At 36.1% G+C, this 12,233-nt stretch overlaps 1 protein-coding gene and 1 long non-coding RNA gene across 5 annotated transcripts in view; one reads left to right on the top strand and one right to left on the bottom strand.

The window, feature by feature from the left end:
• Positions 1-12,233, bottom strand: part of FHIT (fragile histidine triad diadenosine triphosphatase) — an 896,014-nt gene that overhangs the window by 403,023 nt on the left and 480,758 nt on the right. The gene's annotated exons all lie outside the window — the stretch shown is intronic.
• Positions 3,379-12,233, top strand: part of LOC141496358 (uncharacterized) — a 61,143-nt gene continuing 52,288 nt past the window's right edge. The window contains exon 1 of the long non-coding RNA XR_012471038.1: positions 3,379-3,483. This is a non-coding gene — a long non-coding RNA (uncharacterized LOC141496358). The remainder of the gene's footprint in view (positions 3,484-12,233) is intronic.

Raw genomic sequence — 12,233 nt, 5'->3', positions numbered from 1 at the left:
TCCAGGGTTGGTGCTCTATCTACTGCGCCACCTAGCCACCATGCCTATTATTCTTAAAAAACATGTTTCTATTCAAACTAAAATTTATATCATGGTCACATGACCTCATAAAAATGGAATCCTTGATTTTCTTCAATGAAATCATCATGCATTAGGTCAAGGCATTCAAGGAAATATAGTCCTTTCTCTAAGAGATGTTTTTTAAAATTTGCAGAGAACTTTAAAAAATTTTTAAACTAAAAAAAAATGAAAAATGTGCCTCCAGAAGTGAAAAATCTACCACCACAAAAGACCAGGTTCATTGCAAAAAGCTAGAGCTGAAGCTTCAAGCTTTTTAACAGCTGAGTGGAAAATCAAATTCAATGACTTCAGATGTCCTTTCCAACTGCATAGGGCTTATAAATCTATTTCAACATCATACTTTTTAGTTGTGGACCTTTAGAGACATATGCCAATTATGGCTGGCAGCATCTTGTGAGATTTATTATGGATGATTCTAGTTTGGGTTAACATGTTCAATTTGTTGGCAAAATATTCAAGTTCTTAAAATGAAATAAAATGTGTTTGCTTTACTATTCCTAACTAACTTCTGTTGATGCATTGATTCAATACTCTGCTTGTTCTGGCTTAGTCAAATCAATCTTCATTGCTTGTGATCACAAATGAAGAAAATAGACCATGAATAGACAAGCAGAACTCAAAGCCATGTTCTCCATCTAAATATGGCATTTTTAAATTGAATATGGTTTGAGCAAATTTTAGTCTCGTAGCAGAACTGAGAAAACAAAGAATAAATTTAAGGCAGAATAGAGTTGAAATCAAAATTTAGTGACTGGTAAAAGTGTAATTATCAGGGCAAAGTGACCAAGTCAGGCTTAGAATCAAATTGGTAGTTTTCATTATTTTGCCCTGGGATTCTAATCTTTTTTTGTGTGTGTCCTAGACTCCTTCAGCAATTGGTAAAGATGACCATGAACTTCTCCAAAGAACAGTTTGTAGTGCATCAAATAAAATCAATAGGATTATAAAGAAAATCAATTGTATTGAAATATAATTATTGAGAGATGAAACTAAGATGTTAAAGTCGGGGAGCTCCTCCATGTCCCTTTAAACAGCTTCAAAATAACACCTCAGAACAAATTCTGGAGTGGCAGATCCAATAAAAGGATAGTGTGAAATAATTTTCCAGGTCAAGGCAATTTAGTTCAACTGAAAAGTCTGTCTCAATGGGCTGAGAGGAGAACATAATCAAACACAGGCCCTACCCTGGCAAACCAGCAGTAGGTCTTAAGGATGACTGATTGGCTCTTCAAAACTTTTTTTTAAAATTATTTATTTAAGGCAAAGGGGGTTTTAAGTGACTTGCCCAAGATCACATAGCTAGGCAATTATTAAGTGTCTGAGGCCAGATTTGAACTAAGGTCCTCCTGACTCCAAGGCTGGTGTTCCCATCCACTGTGCCACCTAGCTGCCCCCTCCTAACCTAAAGATGGGACTGCTTAATTCACTCCAGGAGCAGAGCCCAATTTTTTTTTTTAGATTTTTCAAGGCAATGGGGTTAAGTGGCTTGCCCAAGGCCACACAGTTAGGCAATTATTAAGTGTCTGAGACTGGATTTGAACCCAGGTACTCCTGACTCCAAGGCCACTGCTCTATCCACTGTGCCACCTAGCCACTCCCAGCAGAGCCCAATTTTAAAATAAAGTTAAAAAACAAGAAATAGACTGGAAAAATGAGTAAACAATTACAAAAAAAAAAACTTGACCATAGGAAATTACTATGGGTAGGGAAGATCAAAATACAAATTCACATGAAGATAACAATGTCACTATGGCTACATTCAAAGCCTACAAGAAAAAGATGAATTAGTGCTGAGTCCTCAAAAAATCTCCTAGAAGAGCATAAAAAGGAATTTTTAAAAAATCAAATAAGGTAGAAGAATAATTGGGAAAAGAAATGATCATAATGTAAAAGAATCACAAAAAAGAGTTAACAGCTTAGCAAAGGAAGCACAAAAAAATGGAAGAGGATGTACAAAGACTCCCTGAAGGAAAAACTCTATAAAAAGTCAAACTGGTCAAATAGAACAGGAGGTATAACAGATTACTAAAGAAAATAATTCCTTAAAAATTAGAATTGGGCAAGTGGAAGCTAATAACTCCATGAGACACCAAGAAGTGATAAAACAAAATCAAAAGAATGAAAAAAATAGAAGAAAATGTGAGCTATTTTATGGGGAGAAACGAACTTGGTAAATATATTGAGGAGAGATAATTTAAGAAGTATTACACTACCTGAAAGTCATGATCCACTAATTGATGGTGTAAGACTCTATCAGTATTAGTGGTACAATCACTCCATTCTACTGCTTTTCACAATTTCAAAACACTGGAATCTACCCTAGGTTGTCTGTTGTGCACATTCATACCTTCTCCCACTTTGAATCTCCTTTTTACACTGATAAAAGAAATATCTGAAAATAAGTCATTTAAATTTAATTCAGAAATGTATTGTGGAAACCTCCCTCCCTCCAAAATCCTCTAATGTATCTAATTATGCATAGGCAAAACTCATTAATTCATTCAATAAACATTTAATTGCCTACTATATTTGATCTTAAGATTGAAAAGTACTTTGGAGCATAATGAATTTACCTAAAAATGCTTTGTAGCATAAAAATTGCTATCCAAATATTATTGTTGTCATCATTGAGTCAGTTCAGTCACACCTGACTTTTCATGACCCCATTGGAGTTTCCTTGGCAAAGATACTAGAGTGGTTCCCTCCTTCCTTCTCTAGCTCATTTTACAGATAAGGAAACTGAGGTTTCAGGTTAAGTGACTTGCCCAGGGTATCACAGCTATTAAGTATCTGAAGACAAATTTGAACTCAGGTCCTCCCAACTTCAAGGCTTGAACTTTATTCCTGTATTACCTAACTATCCAACTCATTTCCTCAATAAATATTTATTGATCAACCACCAGGGTGGGTCAAGGACTTTGGGGTCTGTGTTTTTGAAGCTATAAAAATACCCAGAAGAGGATGCCACTATTTTCTTAGGTGGTGATGGCAGAATCCCCTCCATCCTTTACCTTTACATTCTTCAGTTTTCAATAGCCCTCCTGAGATGATCAATACAGAGAGGAAGAGAGATAGATGGCTGCCCAAACTGGTATTCTTCATCAGGGAATAGACTCAGCCCTTAATTGGCGTTGATTCCTTGTTCACAGTTGTAGATGAGATGTTACTCACAAACAATAGCTATGGTTGCCTGATTACAGATATGTAATTAATTCTGGAAAGGGCTATTATGAAATAACAATCTGATGGAATCTCAGCAGGTGTCACTGTAGGCAGAGGAACACATCACACAAACAATGTGCATTTTTCTAACCCTCATCTACTATGAGTCCCATGAAACAGGCTGAGGTCTTTCACCAGTCAGAGGATCAGAGAATAAGAAACACCTGGAGCTCTCAAAAGGTAATCTGGCCTTCCCCAGCCATCAAATAGGTCCACTCTTGAACCACCCCAATTAGGGGATAAGCATTCTTTTTGAATTTGGTATAAATAAAAACAAAAGTTATGGAAACTTTGATAAACACATCTAAAAGTGATTTTTCCCCTTTGGCATAAATTCAGTATCTATGCTGTGAACCAGATTATGACTTGACCTAAAAATTGAAAAAAAAAAAAAGATGGGGGGGGTGAGGGGCAGTGTTTCCATTTTAATAGAACCAATAAATGAACCTATAAACTTAGCATTTATAATTCAAAATGCAAACTGAGAAGCCTGGGCTCCTTGTATTGAGTGCTTTTGTCATCAGGAAATAGCTTTGCAGCAAAATGTATTTCTGGCATTAAAAATAAAATCGATATCCAGCAACGAGGGCGATACCTCACTAAAGTCTATTCCCAAGAGGCAAAGCCTCTCTCTTTTTGATGCATTTGAAAAATGGGAAAAGACCCACAGGGCAGACCAACATTTTTCTAAGACTAGATGCCTCCCTTGTAGCAGATAGGTTATATTGGATAGGATTACAATTATGGCACAGGTCAGAAAGACCCACTTTCCAAGAGGCTTCAATGAGTTGGGAAATTCAAAGGGGCAGAGATTTGGAGCTAGAAAGGAGCTTAAAGGTCATTTCATCTAATGACTTTGTTTTATTGATGAAGGACTAATGTAGAAAGGATCAAAGTGACTTGCCCAGGGTCACTAAACTAGTAAGTGACTGAGGCAGGATTCAAACTCAAGTCTTTCTGATGCAATACTATCTACTAAGCCACCTAGCTGAGCTACCCAATCCAAGCTGGCTGTGCCATAGGAATATCTTCTGGTGGGATTGATATGGAAAATGGGGTAGACAGAGGTACATGTTTATTACAAATGGATAGTAAGATTGATTGGATTCCCAACCACTTAAAACGATTTAGTTGTCAATTTTCTTATCTGTAAAATTAGGGTATAGGCCTAACTGACTACTGGATTCTTTCTGCAAAATGGTTCTTTAAAGCATCTCTGAGAGTAGAATTCACAATTCTATAGTCTAGCATTGGCTTCCCATGATACACTGCAGGAAAAACCCCTGATAACAAGACCACCTCTGTTGATGAAAAGAAGAGCGCTTAAGTTTACTCTTCCTCATCTTGCTGATAAAATTGGGTTTTGAATGGTTCATAGGACCTCGGATCCAGTCTTGGAAGGAAACAGCTAGGTCATGTAGTCCAACACCCCTTACTTTACAGATGGGGTCACTGAGGCTTAAAATAGAATGGTCCAAGGTCCTACTGGCAGTCAAGGGCTTGTTGTCAACCAGGTCTTTTGACTCCATCTCACTTCAATGGGGAGGTCTCATGGACAGCAAACACAGATTCTCTGATTTAGAAGAAACCTCACAAGTCATGGAGCCCACCCTTTACCTGAACTAGAAATCCTCTACCACACCTATGATGGATAAGAGGTCATTCAATCCACAAATGAGAGTACTGCCTTGAAAAATGACCTACACTCAGTCACAGCCCTGGGTTCAAATATCTTGTCTGCTACTCCTATCTGTGTGACCTTGGTCAAGTCACTAATACTTCTACAGGGTGCCACATAAAATGAGGGGCTGGATAAATGACCCCTCAGATCCTTTCTCACTCTAACCCTCTAATTTCATCTGGAATAAGGTAGACACAAATGAATGACAAATGATTAACTGATTCATTGATTGAGCTTAGGATTCTGAAGCTCTTTCACTTATCACCTAAATAGCCTTGGATATGTCACTCAACCTCCATGGATCTGTTTCCCTATTTATAAAATTATATTCCTGGGCTAGATGGACCTTAGGACAATCTCCCTAAGGCTCAGTTTCCTAATTTTGTGAAAGAGATTAAAAAAAGAGTTTCCATGGGGGACTCCTTGGAACTAAGGATTACCTGATGTAGCCCTCCTGAAAAAGCAATTTGTCATTAAACCTAAAAAGTCACTAAACTGTATTTCCTTGGACCCAGAAACACTTCTCCTAGGTATATATCCAGGAGCTCAAAGAAAACAAAGTAGTGGTGATTCATTCTATAAAATCTGTTTTGTTTTCTTCTTTCTTTTAATAAAACTTCCTTTCTTGCTAGTGGATATATTGTTGTGCTTAAAAAGGAATAGTCAATAGTCTGGGAGGGACCTTGCAGAAATGTCCCTGCATTTCCCAGGTTGGGTCATTTGGGTAGGAAAAGCAAGAAATCCCTCAGATGGACTCAAATCCTTTTTTCATGGAATATCTGATTCAGACTTAAAAGAATTCACATTTAACCATTAAAGCAAAACTCACTACATGATAAGTTAGAAGAAAAAAATAAATTCATCCATTTCAAATCTCAGCCCCAGGTGCAGGATTATTCTGGACTGAAAGAGTGACTGTGGAGCAATAGGTAAGCTGTCCTGCCCTGAAAAAATGTTTATTTTCCATACAGTTCAATCTGAAAGGTATTGACAAAGCACTTATTATGGAGAGGCTATTGAGGGAGTTGGTAGGTAGGAAAAGAAAGGTCCTTGACCTCAAGAAGTTTACCTTTCTACTGAGTACCTGGAGAAGAGGGAAGCATGTTTACAAATCTGAGAAATAGAAAGAAAATGGAGAAGAGAAAAATACAACAAATGAAAGAATCAGAGAAGGCCTAAGGGGAAAAAATGAACATAACATAAGTATTTCTGGGTGGAAGGCTTGGTTTTGATCAGGTACTTTATTGACTATCATTTCTTTCTTTTTATTAATATAGCAGAGCAAAAGTATAGGTTTTACTGCCCCGCCCAAAAAAAGATTCCTTTTCCTCAACATTAATTAGTCATAGAATATAGATTTTAAGCATAAAGGAAATGAAGAGACTATTTTATCTAGTCCCATGATTTGAAAAATGAGGAAACTGAGACTAATAGAGACTAAATATTTTATATAAGGTCATAGAGTTAGAAAGAACCAAAGATGGGAATTAAACTCAAGACCTTTACCTCCAAATATATAATATCCCCATCCATTTGTTCCTAAATTGACAGTCAATAAACATTTAACCAATAAATGTTTATTAAGTGTACCAACCATTGTGCTAAGAGTATATGTAATATGCAATGCATATTAGCAGAATGACCCTCCTTTAATCAAAATACAGTATGAATAAACTTTTTTTCTTATTGTCAAAGTGGTCTATGAACAATTCAGTTTTATTATCATGATCCTCATTCTAATTAACCCAACACTTGTTTTAACCTGCTAGTATAGGATCACAGGTCTTCTATTTCATGTTTCATACCAGTCATAAGATTATAGATTTAGAACTGAATGGAACCTGAGAAAGCATTCTCATTTTACAGGTGGGAAAGTAAGTCACAAAGAGGGTAATGATTTGTCCAAAAAGGTTTCTGCTCTAGGACCCTCACCACTGTTTCAAAACTAACACCATAAAAATATGGGCAGATTCTCTCCCTTTCCTTTACCCCCCTTTTCCCCTCACCTATTCCTCCCCATCCCCCAATTCCCCATAAAAAAACCACTTCCTTCCATATAGCACCAATCATCTCTGTGACCAGGTTGGGCATAATCTCAAAGACACCAGAGTCACTTTTTTGTTTTAATAAGATGCTAGCATTCATAATTTTAAGGCTTTATTTTTTCAATACTAAATAATTTTAAGGTTTTATTTTTTCAACACTAATTTTTTTCAACACGAAATACATACATACAAACATATATAAAATGACAGAAAACTTTTCTAAAAATCTTAATGATCTATGGAATACTTGAAAGTCCCCTTTCAATTAATCAAAAAATGAAATTTTCATCTCTCCTTCATAATGTTTCATGATTTCTTAGGTGAAATGAGAGAGGGATTTGGTGGAATTTCATATATGAAAACCAAAGATACTGAGGATGGTCACTAGTTTGAAGCAAAAGTTTAGAGCCATGAGATCAATGGACAGAGTCAGGGTGCCAGTGAACTTAGATACAATTATGTATTTATTTCAACATAATTAGATTCCTTAGTAATTCTATTTTATTTTGTACATGTGATAAAACATTCAAAGGAGGGATTCATAGTTATCATTAGACAACTAAACAGTCAAAAAGGAATAGAATTGCATATCACAGACTATTCTGTGAAGGTATATTTGAGGTCCTCTAGATCTAATATTCAGAGTATCATAAACCTAGAGATGGGTGGTATCTCAGTAATCATTTAACCCTGCCATTTAACAGATAAGAAAACCAAAGACCACAGAGATAAGCAAATTACTCAAAGTCCCACAGGTACTAAGTGTTAAGAGATTGCATTTGAACCCAGGTCCTCTTACTTTAGAGTGTGGACTGATCCCACTATATCATGACATTAAATCTTTCCTCTCAGATTCCCTTAAGAAGCTCGTGAATTCGGGGCGGCTAGGTGGCGTAGTGGATAAAGCAAAGGCCTTGGAGTCAGGAGTACCTGGTTTCAAATCCAGTCTCAGACACTTAATAATTACCCAGCTGTGTGGCCTTGGGCAAGCCACTTAACCCCATCTGCCTTGCAAAAACCTTAAAAAAAAAAAGATCATGAATTCATACCACTCTTCAAAAAAAAGGAATAGAAGGAAGGATTATGTTTCAATAGTCAATGAGCTGGGCCCCATGACAACTTCACAATCCTGATTCCATTAGGCAACTTCACCTGCCCCATTTAACCAGCAGTCATTCTTATTATTGAGAGATTTAAAACCAGTCCTCTAAAAATATGTTTACACTTAATCCATGTACCAAAAATGCTGACAAAGCTCAGCATGATATGTCATGCTGATGATGGGTAAAGGAGAGAAATTCAAACTGCCAAAGGCAAAACCCAAGCCTCTTTGGAGCATTTTAATCACATTTTTATTGGTGGAGCTTATTAGGGATGTAGACGTTGAGAGGCTGACAAATTTTCCTGAGAGTTTGCCAAGTGTACTCTGGAATCACCTGCTCTGAACTGTAAACTCATCTTAAGAAATTAGATTTTAACATTTTAGCCCAGAATGAAAGTTAAGCCCCCCAAAGATGGCAGAAAAGCTTAAACACCCAAATGATTTTATTATGGGGAGAGACTTTATTTAAGAATTTATTTAAGTAAGATGGAGGTCAATAAGGGAAGGCATTTTTAAATGATTTCATTTCCATTTCTTTTTTTAAAAATTTAATTTTTTTCCAAATACATATAAAGATAGTTTTCAATATTGTTTTTTTTTCTTATTTTTGCTTTTTGTTTTTTGCAAGGCATTGGGTTAAGTAACTTGCCCAAGATCACACAGCTAGGTAATTATTAAGTGTCTGAGGTCAGTTTTGAACTCAGGTCCTCTTGACTTCAGGGCCAGAGCTCTATCCATTGTGCCATCTAGCCGCCCCTCAATATTGATTATTAATAAGATTTTGAGTTACACATTGTTCTGCCTCCCTCCCTTTCCATTCCCTTCTCCATGACAGAGGGCAATCTGATAAAGGTTCTATATCACGTTTAATACATTTCTACATTAGTTATATTTTGAAAGAAGAATCAGAATAAAAGGGGGGGGGAACCCATGAAAAGAGAAAAAAATCAATTTTAACAAGTGAAAATAATATGCTTTGGTCTGCAATCAAAGTTCATAGTTTTTGCCCTTTGGGTGGATATGGCATTTTCCATCACAAATCTTTTAGAATTGTTTTTTCACTATATTGCTGAGAAGAGGCAAATCTATCATAACTGATCATCACACAATGCTGCTGTTACTATTGTGATGCACTGTAATGCACTGTTACACAGTGCTCTCCTGGTTCTACCCCCTTCACTGCCCCACTTCAGTTCACACAAGACTTTCCAGGTTTTTCTGAAATCTACCTGCTTAAAAATATTCCATTACATTCATTTACAAACATTCCTCAGTTGACTGGTGTCCCCTCAATTTCTAATTCTTTGCCACTACAAAAAAAGCTACTATAACTATTTTTGAACATGTGGGTTTTTTTCCCTTTCTTGTGATCTCTGTGGGATACAGACCTAGCAATGGAATTGCTGAATCAAAGGATATTCAATTTTCTTGCCCTTTGGGCATGGTTCCAAATTGCTTTCCAGAATGGATAGATCAGTTAAGTCCACCAATAGCGCATTGGTGTTCTGGTTTTTCCATAGTGTTTCCAATATGTATGATTTTGTTTCTTTTTTTGTCACATTAGACAGTCTGATAGCTATGAGATGGTGTTTCAGAGTGTTTTAATTTGCATTTCTCTAATTAATAATGAGATAGAGCATTTTTCATCTGATTATAGATAGCTTTAATTTCTTTATCTGAAAGCTGTTTGTTCATATCCTTTGACCATTTATCAATTGGGGAATGTCATGTCTTCTTATATATTTGACCCATTTCTTTATCTTCCTTTTAATCTTGGTTGAATTGGTTTTATTTGTTTTTTAATTGAAATTTTATTTTATTTCCCAAATTACATGCTATGGTAATTTTTTTTACATTCATCCATTTGTAAATTTATGAGTTACACATTTTTCTACTACTCTCCCTTCCCTCCTCCATCCCATGGCAGTAAACAGTCTGATAAAAGTTGTACATGTTCATTTGTGGTTAATATATTTACATGTTACTCATTTTTTGTAAGAGGAATTAGATCAAAGGGGAAAGAAAGAAAACCATGAGATAGAAAGGAAAACTCTGAGAGAAGCTTTAACAAAGTGAACATGGGATGTATTTCAGATTTAGTGGTATTTTTACTCTGAATGTAGATGGCATTGTCCATAGCAGGTCCCTCAGTCTGTCCTAGCTCACTGAACTGATGAGAGGAGCTGCATCCATCATAGCTGATCATCTCACACCATTAATGTCTATAGTGTTCTCATGGTTCTGCTTGCATTAGTTTTATTTGTGCAAAATCTTTTAATTTAATGTAATCAAAATTATCCATCTTGAATTTTATAATGCTCTCTATCTCTTGTTTGGTCATACTCCTTTCCTCTCCATAGTTTTAACAGATAAACTACTCCTTGCTCTCTTATTTGGCTCATAAATCCTGTACCTATTTTGACCTTATGCTGGTATAGGATATGAGATCTTGGTCTGTTCCTAGTTTCTACCATACTATTTTCCAGATTTTCCAGAAGTTTTGGTCAAACAGTGAGTTTTATCCCAGAAGCTAGAGTCTTTGAATTTATTTCTTACCATTGTCATTTACTACTCTTTTCTTTTATATCTAATCTATTCCTCTGATCCATCAACTCTATTTCTTAGCCAGTATCAAACAATTTTGATGATTGCTACTTTATAATATAGTTTAAGATTTGGTATGATTAGGCCTCTTTCCTTTGTCTTTATTTTCATCAATTCCCTTGTTAATCTTGATCTTTTGTTCCTTCAGATGAATTGTCACTATTTTTCTAGCTCTACAAAATGAATTTTTTGGAATCTTGGTTGTTAGGGAACTGAATAAGTAATTTAATTTAGGTAGAATTATCATTTTTATTATATTAAATCTGACTTTATTTGTGTGAAAAGTGTTTTGTAATTGTATTCATATAGTTTGGGTTTGTCTTGGCAAGTAGACTCCGAAAGTATTTTGTGTTGTCTAGTATTACCTTAAATAACTCTCTCTAGCTCTTGCTGCCGGGCTTTGTTTGGTAATATTATAATACTATAGAATGCTGATATTATAGAATTATAGATTATAGAAATGCTGATTTATGTGGGTATATATTATATTCTATAACTTGACTAAAGCTGTTTCAAATAGTTTCTAGTTGATTTTAGATGACCATATCATCTACAAAGAGTAAGAGTTTTGTTTCCTCATTGACTAGTCTAATTTCTTCAATTTATTTTTCTTCTCTTATTGTTAAAGCTAACATTCTGATTCAATGTTGAATTAAAATGCTGATAATGGGCATCCTTGTTTCACGCTGATCTTATTATTCTCCCAATTTCTATAGTGATGATTATGTAGTAAGAAAGCCATCTTAATATTTTATATGTCCAAGTATGCTATTATCATTTTTAAGGAAATTGACAGACTCTCTCTCCCTCTCCCTCTCTCTCATCTTGTTGCTATGTGCGGTAGTTTCTAGTACAAAAACTTCCTTGCCCCCCCCAAAAAAAGACTTTAGTGTTATAGCACTTAATCAAGCTTTGAGGACACAAAAGAACATGCTACCTAACAGTTGAGACAAACAGGTGTTTGGATTGCCCAAGCTAAATTTTTAGGTCTGTCATTGGATGAATAATGGAGAATAGCCCTTCACCTTCTATCCCTGTTGACCAAAATACTGTTTTATCTTTTACATTGCTATTTTCCCCTTTTGTATCTCCCTGTAGGTATATATCTCAGTTACTATCAAAGGATGATGATGATGATAGCTAGCATTTGCATAGGGTTTTAAGTTTTGCAAAGACTTGTACATGTGTTATGCCATTTGATACATAAAAATGAATAAGCAAAGGAAGATAACAAAATCAAGGAGGTAGACAAGAAGGGATAGAGTCTTAGGAGCTCTCTGATAAAATTCATCAGCTAAGGACTCTAACTAAACTTTCGAGAGACAGAACCCACAAAGGGACCCAGTGAGGCAGTTCTCCTACTCAAGGTAACCTGGAAGAGAGCAGAAAGGCTCTGCTCCCCGGGGTCAGAGGGGCGGCCCACCAGAGGGGTGGCCCACCAGAGCGAAAGAACCTCAGCTTCCCGGAGGCAGCCCCAGGGCGCTGGGGGTCTCAGCTC

This window comes from Macrotis lagotis, chromosome 8, assembly GCF_037893015.1.
Source record: "Macrotis lagotis isolate mMagLag1 chromosome 8, bilby.v1.9.chrom.fasta, whole genome shotgun sequence".
NCBI classification, from domain to species: domain Eukaryota; kingdom Metazoa; phylum Chordata; class Mammalia; order Peramelemorphia; family Peramelidae; genus Macrotis; species Macrotis lagotis.
Note: the sequence above shows the minus strand (reverse complement) of the source record. Positions and strands in the feature narration are given on the sequence as shown.